Here is a 12,581-nt window from a genome sequence, read left to right as displayed (position 1 = left end):
TAGTTCTGTGAAAAATGCCATTGGTAGTTTGATAGGGATTGCATTGAATCTGTAGATTGCTTTGGGTAGTATAGTCATTTTCACAATGTTGATTCTTCCAATCCTAGAACATGGTATGTCTCTCCATCTGTTTGTATCATCTTTAACTTCTTCCATCAGTGTCTTAGAGTTTTCTGCATACAGGTCTTTTGTCTCTTTAGGTAGGTTTATTCCTAGGTATTTTATCTTTTTTTTCTTGGCTGCGCTGTGCGGCTTGCGGGATCTTATTAGTTCCCCGACCAAGGATTAAACCCCCGCCACAGCAGTGAAAGCACTGAGTCCTAACCACTGGACTGCCAGGGAATTTCTTTATTTTTAAATTTATTTATTTTTCCAGTGTCTGTCTTGTTCTGATCTTTAAGGAAAAGCTTTCAGCTTTTCACCACTATGGTGTTAGCTGTGGGCTTGTCATATATGACTTTTATTATGTTGAGGTATGTTCCCTCTATACCCATTTTGTTGAGAGATTTTTATCATAAATGATGTTGAATTTTGTCAAAAGCTTTTTCTGCATCTATTGAGATTATTATATGGTTTTTATCCTTCAATTTGTTAATATGGTGTATCACATTGATTTGTGTATATTGAAGAATCCTTGCATTCCTGGGATAAACCCCACTTGATCATGGTGTATAATCCTTTTAATGTGCTGTTGGATTCTGTTTGCTACTATTTTGTTGAGGACTTTTGTATCTATGTTCATCAGTGATATTGGCCAGTAGTTTTCTTTTTTTGTGACATCTTTGTCTGATTTTGGTATCAGGGTGATGGTGGCCTTGTAGAATGAGTTTGGGAGTGTTCCTCCCTCTGTTATATTTTTGAAGAGTTTGAGAAGCATAGGTGATAGCTCTTCTCTAAATGTTTGATAGAATTCGCCTGTGAAGCCATCTGGTCCTGGACTTTTGTTTGTTGGAAGATTTTTAATCACAGTTTCAATTTCAGTGCTTGTAATAGGTCTGTTTATATTTTCTATTTCTTCCTGGTTCAGTCTCAGAAGGTTGTGCTTTTCTAAGAATTTGTCCCTTTCTTCCAGGTTGTCCGTTTTATTGGCATATAGTTGCTTGTAGTAATCTCTCATGATCCTTTGTATTTCTGCAGTGTCAGTTTTTACTTCTCCTTTTTCATTACTAATTCTATTGATTTGAGTCTTTGCCCTTTTTTTCTTGATGAACTTTCTAGGTATTTTTTGATTTCCTCTTTGATTTCTTCACTGATCTCTTGGCTATTTAGTAGTGTATTGTTTAACCTCCATGTGTTTGTGTTTTTTACAGTTCTTTTCCTGTAACTGACATCTAGTCTCATAGTATTGTGGTCGTAAAAGATAATTGATACGATTTCAATTTTCATAAATTTGCCAAGGCTTGGTTTGTGACCCAAGATATGATCTATCCTGGAGAATGTTCCATGAGCACTTGAGAAGAAAGTGTATTCTGTTGTTTTTGGATGGAATGTCCTATAAATATCAAATAAGTCTATCTTGTCTAATGTGTCATTTAAAGCTTGTGTTTGCTTATTTATTTTCATTTTGGATGCTCTGTCCATTGGTAAAAGTGGGGTGTTAAAGTACCCTACTATGATTGTGTTACTGTCGATTTCCTCTTTTATGGCTGTTAGCATTTGCCTTATGTACTGAGGTGCTCCTATGTTGGGTGCATAAATATTTACAATTGTTATATCTTCTTCTTGGACTGATCCCTTGATCATTATGTAGTGTCCTCTTTGTCTCTTGTAATAGTCTTTATTTTAAAGTCTATTTTGTGTGATATGAGAATTGCTACTCCAGCTTTCTTCTGATTTTCATGGAATATCTTTTTCCACCCCCTCACTTTCAGTCTGTATGTGTCCCTAGGTCTGAAGTGGGTCTCTTGTAGACAGCATATATACAGGTCTTGTTTTTGTATCCATTCAACCAATCTATGTCTTTTGGTTGGAGCATTTAATCCATTTACATTTAAGATAATTATCAATATGTATGTTCCTATTACCATTTTCTTAGTTGTTTTAGGTTTGCTTTTGTAGGTCTTTTCCTTCTCTTGTGTTTCCTGCCTAGAGAAGTTCCTTTAGCATTTGTTGTAAAGCTGGTTTGGTGGTGCTGAATTCTCTTAGCTTTTGCTTGTCTGTAAAGGTTTTAATTTATCCGTCTAATCTAAATGAGATCCTTGTTAGGTAGAGTAATCTTGGTTGTAGGTTTTTCCCTTTCATCACTTTAAATATGTCCTGCCACTTTCTTCTGGCTTGCAGAGTTTCTGCTGAAAGATCAGCTGTTAACTTTATGGGGATTCCCTTGTATATGATTTGCTGTTTTCCCTTGCTGCTTTTAATATTTTTTCTTTGTATTTAATTTTTGATAGTTTGATTAATATGTTTCCTGGCGTGTTTCTCCTTGGATTTATCCTGTATGGGACTCTCTGTGCTTCCTGGACTTGATTGACTATTCCCTTTCCCATATTAGGGAAGTTTTCAACTTTAATCTCTTCAAATATTTTCTCAGTCCCTTTCTTTTTCTCTTCCTCTTCTGGGACCCCTATAATTCGAATGTTGGTGCATTTAATGTCATCCCAGAGGTCTCTGAGACTGTCCTCAATTTTTTTCATTCTTTTTTCTTTATTCTACTCTGCAGTAGTCATTTCCACTATTTTATCTTCCAGTTACTTCTCTGTTCTTCTGCCTCAGTTTTTCTGCTATTGATTCCTTCTAGAGAATTTTTAATTTCATTTATTGTGTTGTTCATCATTGTTTGTTTGCTCTTTAGTTCTTCTAGGTCTTTGTTAAACGTTTCTTGTATTTTCTCCATTCTATTGCCAAGATTTTGAATCATCTTTACTATCATTACTCTGAATTCTTTTTCAGGTAGACTGCCTATTTCCTCCTCATTTATTTGATCTGGTGGGTTTTTACTTTGCTCCTTCATCTGCTGCATATTTCTCTGCCTTCTCATTTTGCTTAACTTACTGTGTTTGGGGTGTCCTTTTCACAGGCTGCAGATTCGTAGTTCCCGTTGCTTTTGGTGTCTGCCCCCAGTGGGTAAGGTTGGTTCAGTGGGTTGTGTAGGCTTCCTGGTGGAGGGGACTGGTGCCTGTGTTCTGGTGGATGAGGCTGGATGTTGTCTTTCTGGTGGGCAGGACCGCATCTGGTGGTGTGTTTTGGGGTGTCTGTGAACTTATGATTTTAGGCAGCCTCTGCTAATGGTTGGGGTTGTGTTCCTGTCTTGCTAGTTGTTTGGAATGGGGTGTCCAGCACTGGAGCTTGCTGGTCCTTGAATGGAGCTGGGTCTTAACGTTGAGACAGAGACCTCTGGGAGAGCTCTCGCCAATTGATATTATGTGGGGCCGGGAGGTCTCTGGTGGTCCAGTGTCCTGAACTCGGCTCTTCCACCTCAGAGGCTCAGGCCTGACACCCAGCCAGAGCACAATACCCTTTTGGGAAGTCTGAGGTCTTCTGCCAGTGTTCAGTAGGTGTTCTGTAGGAGTTGTTCCACATGTAGATGTATTTTTGGTGTATTTGTGGAGAGGAAGGTGATCTCCACATCTTACTCCTCCTCCATCTTGAAGGTCCTCAACCCTGTTGTCTTAGGTTTGCCCTGTGCATGAAGTAACCTTGGGGTCTGCCTGCTGGGCCCTCATCACATACTGGTGTGAGGGGATGTAGTAGGTTTGGGCCTGAAGACACATGCACTAGAGGAGGACAAGAGGCCCTTGGACAGGGAAATGGACGTAAAACCAGGAGGACCCAACACGCTGTCCCTCCCACACAGCCCCGGCTCCTGGCCTAGGGGTCACTCAGATATTGTCTGCTCTGGGTCCCTCATACCTCAGCGTATGGGGCGTGCCTCTGCCCTTTGGCCTCAATCTCTCCCCTCCCTGCCAGCCCCCCGAGGAGATGCTAAACCTTGGTGAAGAGAAAGCAGAGGAAGGCAAGGAAAGAAAACCTGGAAGGGCCAGGAGAAGAGCCAGAAAACACTCTGGGCGGGAGGGTGAAGAGCATGGTTTTACAGGAAGGTGGGTGTGGGATGAGAGCGAGGCTTGGGGCAGGGTGGGGGGGAAGGACAGAAGCCATGTGAGGGGATCAGAGGTCTCTGTGACATTTTTTGGAGGCCCAGGCTGAAGGCAGAGTCCCCTTTACTAACATTGGTGGCCTTTGGGTGGCCCCTCATTGTGTCCAGTGATGCTGGGGGCCAGGCCTTTCACACAGGTCACACCGGTCCTGAGGGTGGGTCTGCCTCAGTGACCCCAGCCCCACAGGCAGCTACACAGGAGGGCTGAGGGGTGTTTGTGGAATAAAGGACTTGGTTCAATCTCCCAAAGGCTCTGAGTTGAAAAGAATGTAAACATCATCCAGCCCACCTTTCCTCACCTGCCCCTCGCCACGGGAGGAAGGACTTGCTCGAGGTCCCACAGTGAATGATGTCAGGGCCAGAACTGGAACCCAGTGTCCAGTGTCTCAGGCCTCTTTCCAGCACGGCAGTGGAGGGTCCCTCCACCCTAAACAGTAGCAGGAGGAGCCCCTGTCTCTGGGTCTGGTTTTATAACCAGCCACGAGACCGGGCTCGGGGCCTACGGCTCAGCTGCCAACCTCCCCAGGTTGGAAGAGCATTAAATGGGGCCTCAGTGATGCTCAGCTTTGACTCCTGCATAAGTGAGGGTGGTGTCAGGGAACACACTGATGTGGCGTCTGGAGGGCTCCAGGGAGCCTGAGCCTAAGACAAGCCTCCACCGAGGTTTGAGTGACCCCAGGCCCTGCAGGGCCAGTGGCAGGGAGGCAGGCAGCATCCTTGGAACTGAGGCCTGGTGGCAGAAAGAGGAGAGGCCAGGTGACTCACCAAGATACCCCAGAGGCAGTCTTCACTGAGAGACACAGGGAGGCCAGGCCAGCTGCAGGTTAAGAGCTTTTACAAGCTTCCAGCTACAGTCAAAGACAGGAGATCAGCTTGTAAACAGACAACAAAATCCCACAGAGACAAATACCCTCAGACATGTCCTAACCCACCTCTCCAAAGGGCTCAGAGCCGGAGCTGACCTGCTCAGATTCCCCACCCCTTTCCAAGGAAGGGGCAACTCAGCCTTGGACCTGCAGAGGCCAGAACTTCTGTTCCTTCCCCATCCAAACTCATCAACAAATCCCCTCTGGGTTTATTGCCTGCCCTCCTTCCTTGCTGGACTCCTGGAAGGGTTTTGCTGACCCTTCCTCCCAAACCTTCCATGGCTCCACATGTCTACAAGGTGCCATTCAGCCCCCTCAACTTGACCCCTCAGCATCTCCAAGATCTGGTCTCTGACGTCAATCCCCACTGTTCCCCTCTGCCCTAGAAACAACTCTCAGTCTTGTGGTGCTCTCCCCATGCGACCTGCTCATTTCAATCTGGATTTGGTCTGTCAAGCCCAGTTTGGCCCTTACCCTTAGCCTTGTGGTCAAAGGAGGGATCCCAGCTAGTGGGCATGCTTTTCCTCTGAATGGCAGGTGGCCCATGTGTCTGCCCCAGTCAGTAGAGTCATGGTATAGGGGAATCCCAATCCTACCATTTCCTGGAATTGTGACCTTGGGGAGGTGAGCCTTGATTTTCTCATCTGTAAAATGGGAATGGTGATCCCTCCACAGGATTCAAAGTTCTGAGCACAGTGTAGATCACAGAGATGGCTCTCAAGACACTTTAGCTATTATTATCAAGATCAATGCTGTTATTACTTCATGCAGTCCCATGCGGCAAACATACTAAGCACCAGGCCACAAGCAGGTAGCAAGGCTGTCAAACCACTTCACCTGAAAATATTAGGAACACTCACCTCCAGCTCAACTTAAATATGGGAAGCTGAGGCCCAGGGGCCCAAAGCCAGTTAACAGCACGGAGCCAGACCAGAAGCCACATCTCCTGTTTTCCAAACCAGAACTCTTCCCCTACAAGCTGCCACTGCTAAGAGCCAACTTCAGACATCAAATTTTAATTATGATTAAAGTCACAACGTATAGAGAGAAAACCTTAGCTGCCTGTAAGAATCTTTATTATTTATTCTCACTTTTAACGTCCCCCCTTTGATACTCCTAGGCACCTTCAGAGAATTCCCCTCCCTCCTCCTCCTGGGCAAAACTCACTCCTCCAGCTAATCTTTCTTCCCCCACCTCCTTTCCCTCTCCAACCCTGGGGAGGCCTTTCTGTGACCTTCCCTGGTGGAGCCAAAGGGCAAATGCTGGCTTGCCTTTTTGCTACTCAGCTAAAAAGCTGAATTCCTTTTCTCCCAGGGCCCTCCTGGATTTAGTTATTGTTGCTCTTAGCCTCGAGGGTCTACTCTGTAAAAGAAAACCGGAACCTCCCTCTCTCCAGCCTTTATCCATTCCCGTTCCTCCCATCTTAAAAAACAACCAACGAGCAGACAAAGCAAATCTTCTTCTACCCTCTTCTCCTTCAACCTGGCCCCGTTCCTTCTCCTTCAGCCCTGTTCCTTGGTGGTGACCTGTTCTTTCCAGGTCCCATCTCCTTGGCTTCCTCTCCCACTCCCCAACCCATGGGGCTGTCTCTGCTGCCTCTCCACCCTCTGCCCAGACTCCTCCTGTTGAAGTCCACGGTGACTCCACTTCCCCAGATCCGCTGGGCTCTGTGTAGCCTTCAAGCTGCCTGATCTGTCTGCATCAGTTTCCCCTCTGAGCACTCTCTCCCGGGGGCTGTCGGCTCTGCCCGTAATTTCTCAGTCCCCTTTGTCAGCTCTTTCTCTGTCCAAACCATGACTTTCTGTCTCGGGCCCTCTTCTCCTCCCATGTTCCTTCACTTGGCATTCCTACAGGTTGAATTTCCATCTCTAGCCAGTGATTCCTAGAGCCCCATCTCCAGCCCAAACTTGGTTCCTGAGCCCCAGGCCTGGGCACCCTACTGCCTCCTCTGGGTGTCTCTAAGGCAACTCCAACTGAGCGCGTCTAGAACCATCTCGTGATTCTCTTTTGTGAAACCTGCTTCCCCTCCCGAGCCCCCATCTCTATATACAGCCCCACCATCCACCCTGTTTTTTCGGGTTGAACACCTGGGAGTCACTGGTCCTTCCTCTTTCTCACTCCCACACCCAGTCTGTCACCGTGTCCTGCTGAGTCCACCTTCCAAATGCCTGTACAGTCCATCCAGGCCTCCTGATTCCATGACCGCGACCTCAGTCCAGACTTCCCACCTCTCCCCTGGTCTTTCAAAGCCACATTTACCCTGCATCCCATTCTCCTTCCAGCAGCCAGAGGGGTCTTTCTAGAACACAGATCTTTTTATGTCATTTCCCTGCTTAAAACTCATCACCGTCTCCAGCTGTTCTCCAGTAAAACCCCCAAGTGTTTGGCATCTGGTGCCACCCTTCCCCCAGATCTCTGAGCACCAGCCACTTTGGCCTTTTAGCTTCTCTTTCAATTTGCTGTATTTCTTCCTGCGTCTGAGGCTTTGCTCTGGCTGTTTTCTCTGTCCAGAATGCTTTTCCTTCACCCCCTGACCCATCCTCAAGAGATCAGGCCAAGGGTTGCTTCCATATTTCCCCCCGGGGCCTCTGGGATTTCAACAGCTGCCAGGTTGTCTGCACTCACCCTTGGGTGCTTGTGGTTGCTTGATTCATGTCTGTCTCGGCTCCTGGACTGCAAATCCGTGAAGACCAGGGACCATGTCTGTCTTGCTCATCCTACAGCCACACTGTGCGTGACCCACAGCATCCCAGGGCCCCATCTGCCCAGGCCATCCCCCTGTCCACACAGCCAGAGCTGATTGCCCCAGAGACCAGCTCCCTGCCACTGCTAAGAGCCAACTTCAGACATCAAATTTTAATTATGATTAAAGTCACAACGTATAGAGAGAAAACCTTAGCTGCCTGTAAGAATCTTTATTATTTATTCTCACTTTTAACGTCCCCCCTTTGATACTCCTAGGCACCTTCAGAGAATTCCCCTCCCTCCTCCTCCTGGGCAAAACTCACTCCTCCAGCTAATCTTTCTTCCCCCACCTCCTTTCCCTCTCCAACCCTGGGGAGGCCTTTCTGTGACCTTCCCTGGTGGAGCCAAAGGGCAAATGCTGGCTTGCCTTTTTGCTACTCAGCTAAAAAGCTGAATTCCTTTTCTCCCAGGGCCCTCCTGGATTTAGTTATTGTTGCTCTTAGCCTCGAGGGTCTACTCTGTAAAAGAAAACCGGAACCTCCCTCTCTCCAGCCTTTATCCATTCCCGTTCCTCCCATCTTAAAAAACAACCAACGAGCAGACAAAGCAAATCTTCTTCTACCCTCTTCTCCTTCAACCTGGCCCCGTTCCTTCTCCTTCAGCCCTGTTCCTTGGTGGTGACCTGTTCTTTCCAGGTCCCATCTCCTTGGCTTCCTCTCCCACTCCCCAACCCATGGGGCTGTCTCTGCTGCCTCTCCACCCTCTGCCCAGACTCCTCCTGTTGAAGTCCACGGTGACTCCACTTCCCCAGATCCGCTGGGCTCTGTGTAGCCTTCAAGCTGCCTGATCTGTCTGCATCAGTTTCCCCTCTGAGCACTCTCTCCCGGGGGCTGTCGGCTCTGCCCGTAATTTCTCAGTCCCCTTTGTCAGCTCTTTCTCTGTCCAAACCATGACTTTCTGTCTCGGGCCCTCTTCTCCTCCCATGTTCCTTCACTTGGCATTCCTACAGGTTGAATTTCCATCTCTAGCCAGTGATTCCTAGAGCCCCATCTCCAGCCCAAACTTGGTTCCTGAGCCCCAGGCCTGGGCACCCTACTGCCTCCTCTGGGTGTCTCTAAGGCAACTCCAACTGAGCGCGTCTAGAACCATCTCGTGATTCTCTTTTGTGAAACCTGCTTCCCCTCCCGAGCCCCCATCTCTATATACAGCCCCACCATCCACCCTGTTTTTTCGGGTTGAACACCTGGGAGTCACTGGTCCTTCCTCTTTCTCACTCCCACACCCAGTCTGTCACCGTGTCCTGCTGAGTCCACCTTCCAAATGCCTGTACAGTCCATCCAGGCCTCCTGATTCCATGACCGCGACCTCAGTCCAGACTTCCCACCTCTCCCCTGGTCTTTCAAAGCCACATTTACCCTGCATCCCATTCTCCTTCCAGCAGCCAGAGGGGTCTTTCTAGAACACAGATCTTTTTATGTCATTTCCCTGCTTAAAACTCATCACCGTCTCCAGCTGTTCTCCAGTAAAACCCCCAAGTGTTTGGCATCTGGTGCCACCCTTCCCCCAGATCTCTGAGCACCAGCCACTTTGGCCTTTTAGCTTCTCTTTCAATTTGCTGTATTTCTTCCTGCGTCTGAGGCTTTGCTCTGGCTGTTTTCTCTGTCCAGAATGCTTTTCCTTCACCCCCTGACCCATCCTCAAGAGATCAGGCCAAGGGTTGCTTCCATATTTCCCCCCGGGGCCTCTGGGATTTCAACAGCTGCCAGGTTGTCTGCACTCACCCTTGGGTGCTTGTGGTTGCTTGATTCATGTCTGTCTCGGCTCCTGGACTGCAAATCCGTGAAGACCAGGGACCATGTCTGTCTTGCTCATCCTACAGCCACACTGTGCGTGACCCACAGCATCCCAGGGCCCCATCTGCCCAGGCCATCCCCCTGTCCACACAGCCAGAGCTGACTGCCCCAGAGACCAGCTCCAGCCTGGAATTCACGGACTCACCTTTCCAACATTCTCAGTCCTTAACCCCCCACACATACGTTCCCCATCCGTACTGGGGAGCCTCCCCCCTCCTCCCTCTTTCTCTAATGATGTTCATCCAGCAATAGCCAGCTCAAGCCCACCATCCTCAATGATACTTCTGTTCCCTGACCACACAGCCCGTCTTCCTCTGGATTGAAGGCATCTCTCCCTAGCTTCAGGATGAAATCACAAGGTACTTGGGGTTCTTCCCAGTTGGCCCCAGCCTACATTCTCAGCTCCCCACCATCCACACCTGACACCTCAGAATACAGCACAGGAGGACTTGGCCTTCAAAGCCATGTTTCCTGGATTCAAGCCCTGCCTCCACCTCTCACAAACTTCAGGATCTTGGGCAAGTACTTTGCTAAGCCCCAATTCCGTCCCATGTAAGGTGGGAACAGTTAAGAGGCCTCACCTCATCACATTTTGTAGGGATTAAGTAAGGAAATCCACGAGAAGTATTTAGCTCAGTGCTTGACACCGAGAAGCTCTGAGCTTCTTTCCTCTATCGTGGCCCTAACTGGTTAAGAGCCTGTCCCTCCCACGGGTCCTGTTTTAAGAGGGGAGGCTGAGTCTCTTTCATCTCTGTATCCCCCTTGCCTAGCTCAGTGCCTGGTCCCAAGAAGATTCAATAATGCTTATTAATGAGTAGATAGACCATACACTTGACACAAATCTTCTCATTGTTCTTCACTTTCATGTGTATAAATCTTATCTCTCCTAACAGAGTTTGAGCTTCAGGGTATGCGGGAGGTGGTACAGGGGGAAGGAGAGCTGGGGTGTCTTCAGGTCGGAGCATCCAGAGCTGGGAGGGAGCTCTGAGCTTCTGACGTCCCTGTACCCCACACGGTGCCCAGCCCGGAGCAGGGAGTCAAGGAGGCCTTGTTGACAGATAGGCCCGCCATCTTCCCCAAGGAGTAGGCATGTTTCCCCCTCCGAGATAGCGCCGTAATTACTCCCTGGTCCCTCCCCTCCACACACACATCTGCTTTCTTAGGCAAGAGCCTGCTTGACTTCCACACACAGAGTTCTTTTGGCTGGAGGTTCTGAGCCAGCTCGACCAGTTTCTTCAGAAACTACAGCAGAAAGAAAGGAAACGTTTTCTTAAAGCCACAGGGCACAAAACAAGAGCACGGGATGAATCAATTCTCACCAGCCAAAGGCCAGCCGTGGACCAGCATTGGCCAGATCATCTCAGCACTGTCCAAAAGGCAGGCCCGATGGCGTAGTGGAAGGGTTAAGTGTGTTGGACTCTGCACTCAGAGAGTCTTGGGTTTATTCCAGGCTTTGCTCCTAACCCACTGGGTGACCCTGCACAACCGACTTACCCTTTCTAAGCTCAGTTTCCTTGTCTATAAAGTGGGAACGGCATTAGTACTAGCTCAGGAGGATTTAATTAGATGAGTTATCAAAAGGTTGGCTATTATTATTATTATTACTATTATACCATTGAATATCAGGTCCAGAAAGAACCTCAAAGGTCATTTGGGAGGAGAGGACACTGCAGCCTGCAGAGGTGGCCTGATTTGGCTAAAACATAGAGCAGATCGGTGCTTTTTCCTCTACCCCTGTGTTAAGAGTGGAGGCTGAGTCCCCTTCTCCTGACAACTTTCAGAGAACCAAGAGGGGTTTGCTCACTTACCCCCAGACTTGGAGATGGTCCCCTACCTTGATTTGAAGAGCACAGATATGGGGGACTTGAAGTGGGGCATGCAGCGAGGTCCATGCCAACAACTGACCTGTGATCAAAAAGCCGTTTTTTCACAAGTGAGCCTCTTCCAGTTGGGGGCGGCCACGACCCTGCTGACACCATGCTGCAGGGCACATCGTGGTCTCTGCTTGCTGTCCTTCCGGGAGGTGGGGACTGTGGCAGTGTTCACTGTGGACACAGCCTGGACTTTGCAGGGATAAGAACCTTGAGAGACAAGGCCCTGTCTGCTCCCCCTTCTCCCGCTGAGCTCAGCCATCTTAACCACTGCTCAGGGAGGTGTTGAAGGTCACTGCACTGGGTCAAGAAGGCAGATCTCAAGCAATCTGCAGGTGAGGGGTCTGAGATGTGTTTTCAGGGCTGAAGGGGACCCCAAACTGCACTTGGAGAAAAACAGAAACAGGAAGGCCTGCCATCCGTCAAGCAGCCACTCTCCTTGGCTCAAATCACACGTCATTCCAGTCAATCTTGGCAATAGGGCTTCCCTGGGTGGCACTGTGGTGAAGAAACTGCCTGCCAATGCAGGGGATGCGTGTTCTAGCCCTGGTCCGGGAAGATCCCACATGCCGCAGAGCAACTAAGCCCGTGTGCCGCGACTACTGAGCCTGTGCTCTTGAGCCCGCGAGCCACAACTACTGAAGCGTGCATGCCACAACTACTGAAGCCCATGCGCCTAGAGCCCGTGCTCCGCAACAAGAGAAGCAGCCGCAATGAGAAGCCTGCACACTGCAACGAAGAGTAGCCCCCACTCGCCATAACTAGAGAAAAGCCCACGTGCAGCAACAAAGACCCAACGCAGCCAAAATTAAATAAATAAATAAATAAATAAATAAAATCTTGGCAACAGCTCCTTCTCCACTGGGTGGTTTGTGAGGACAGAATGGGAAGCTGCATCTGTACCAGGGTACCTGGAAAGGAGGCATTTGCGTTAGGGTTGCACGGCAAGAGAAGATGCCAGCGAGTTCTCTGTTGAAGTACAGAGGTGCCCCTTAGAACAGACCTTCCTTGTTCAGGTACAAGTCCCTTGGCCAGGGTGGAGGAAGCACTCCCCTCTTAACTCCCCAAACACAAAGCCAGGAGGCCCTTGTGGCCTGACGAAGGCTTCTTCCACTCCTATTGGCTTGCAGAGCTGGCCTCTGATGCATTGGTGGGCAAATCTGCATAGGGACCAAAAAACCTCCATGTTCAGTGTTGTGTCTTAAAGATTGAG

This window comes from Physeter macrocephalus, chromosome 3 (genome assembly GCF_002837175.3).
Source record: "Physeter macrocephalus isolate SW-GA chromosome 3, ASM283717v5, whole genome shotgun sequence".
Lineage (NCBI taxonomy): Eukaryota > Metazoa > Chordata > Mammalia > Artiodactyla > Physeteridae > Physeter > Physeter macrocephalus.
The sequence above is the reverse complement of the archived record's forward strand: the minus strand, read 5'-3'. Positions refer to the sequence as shown.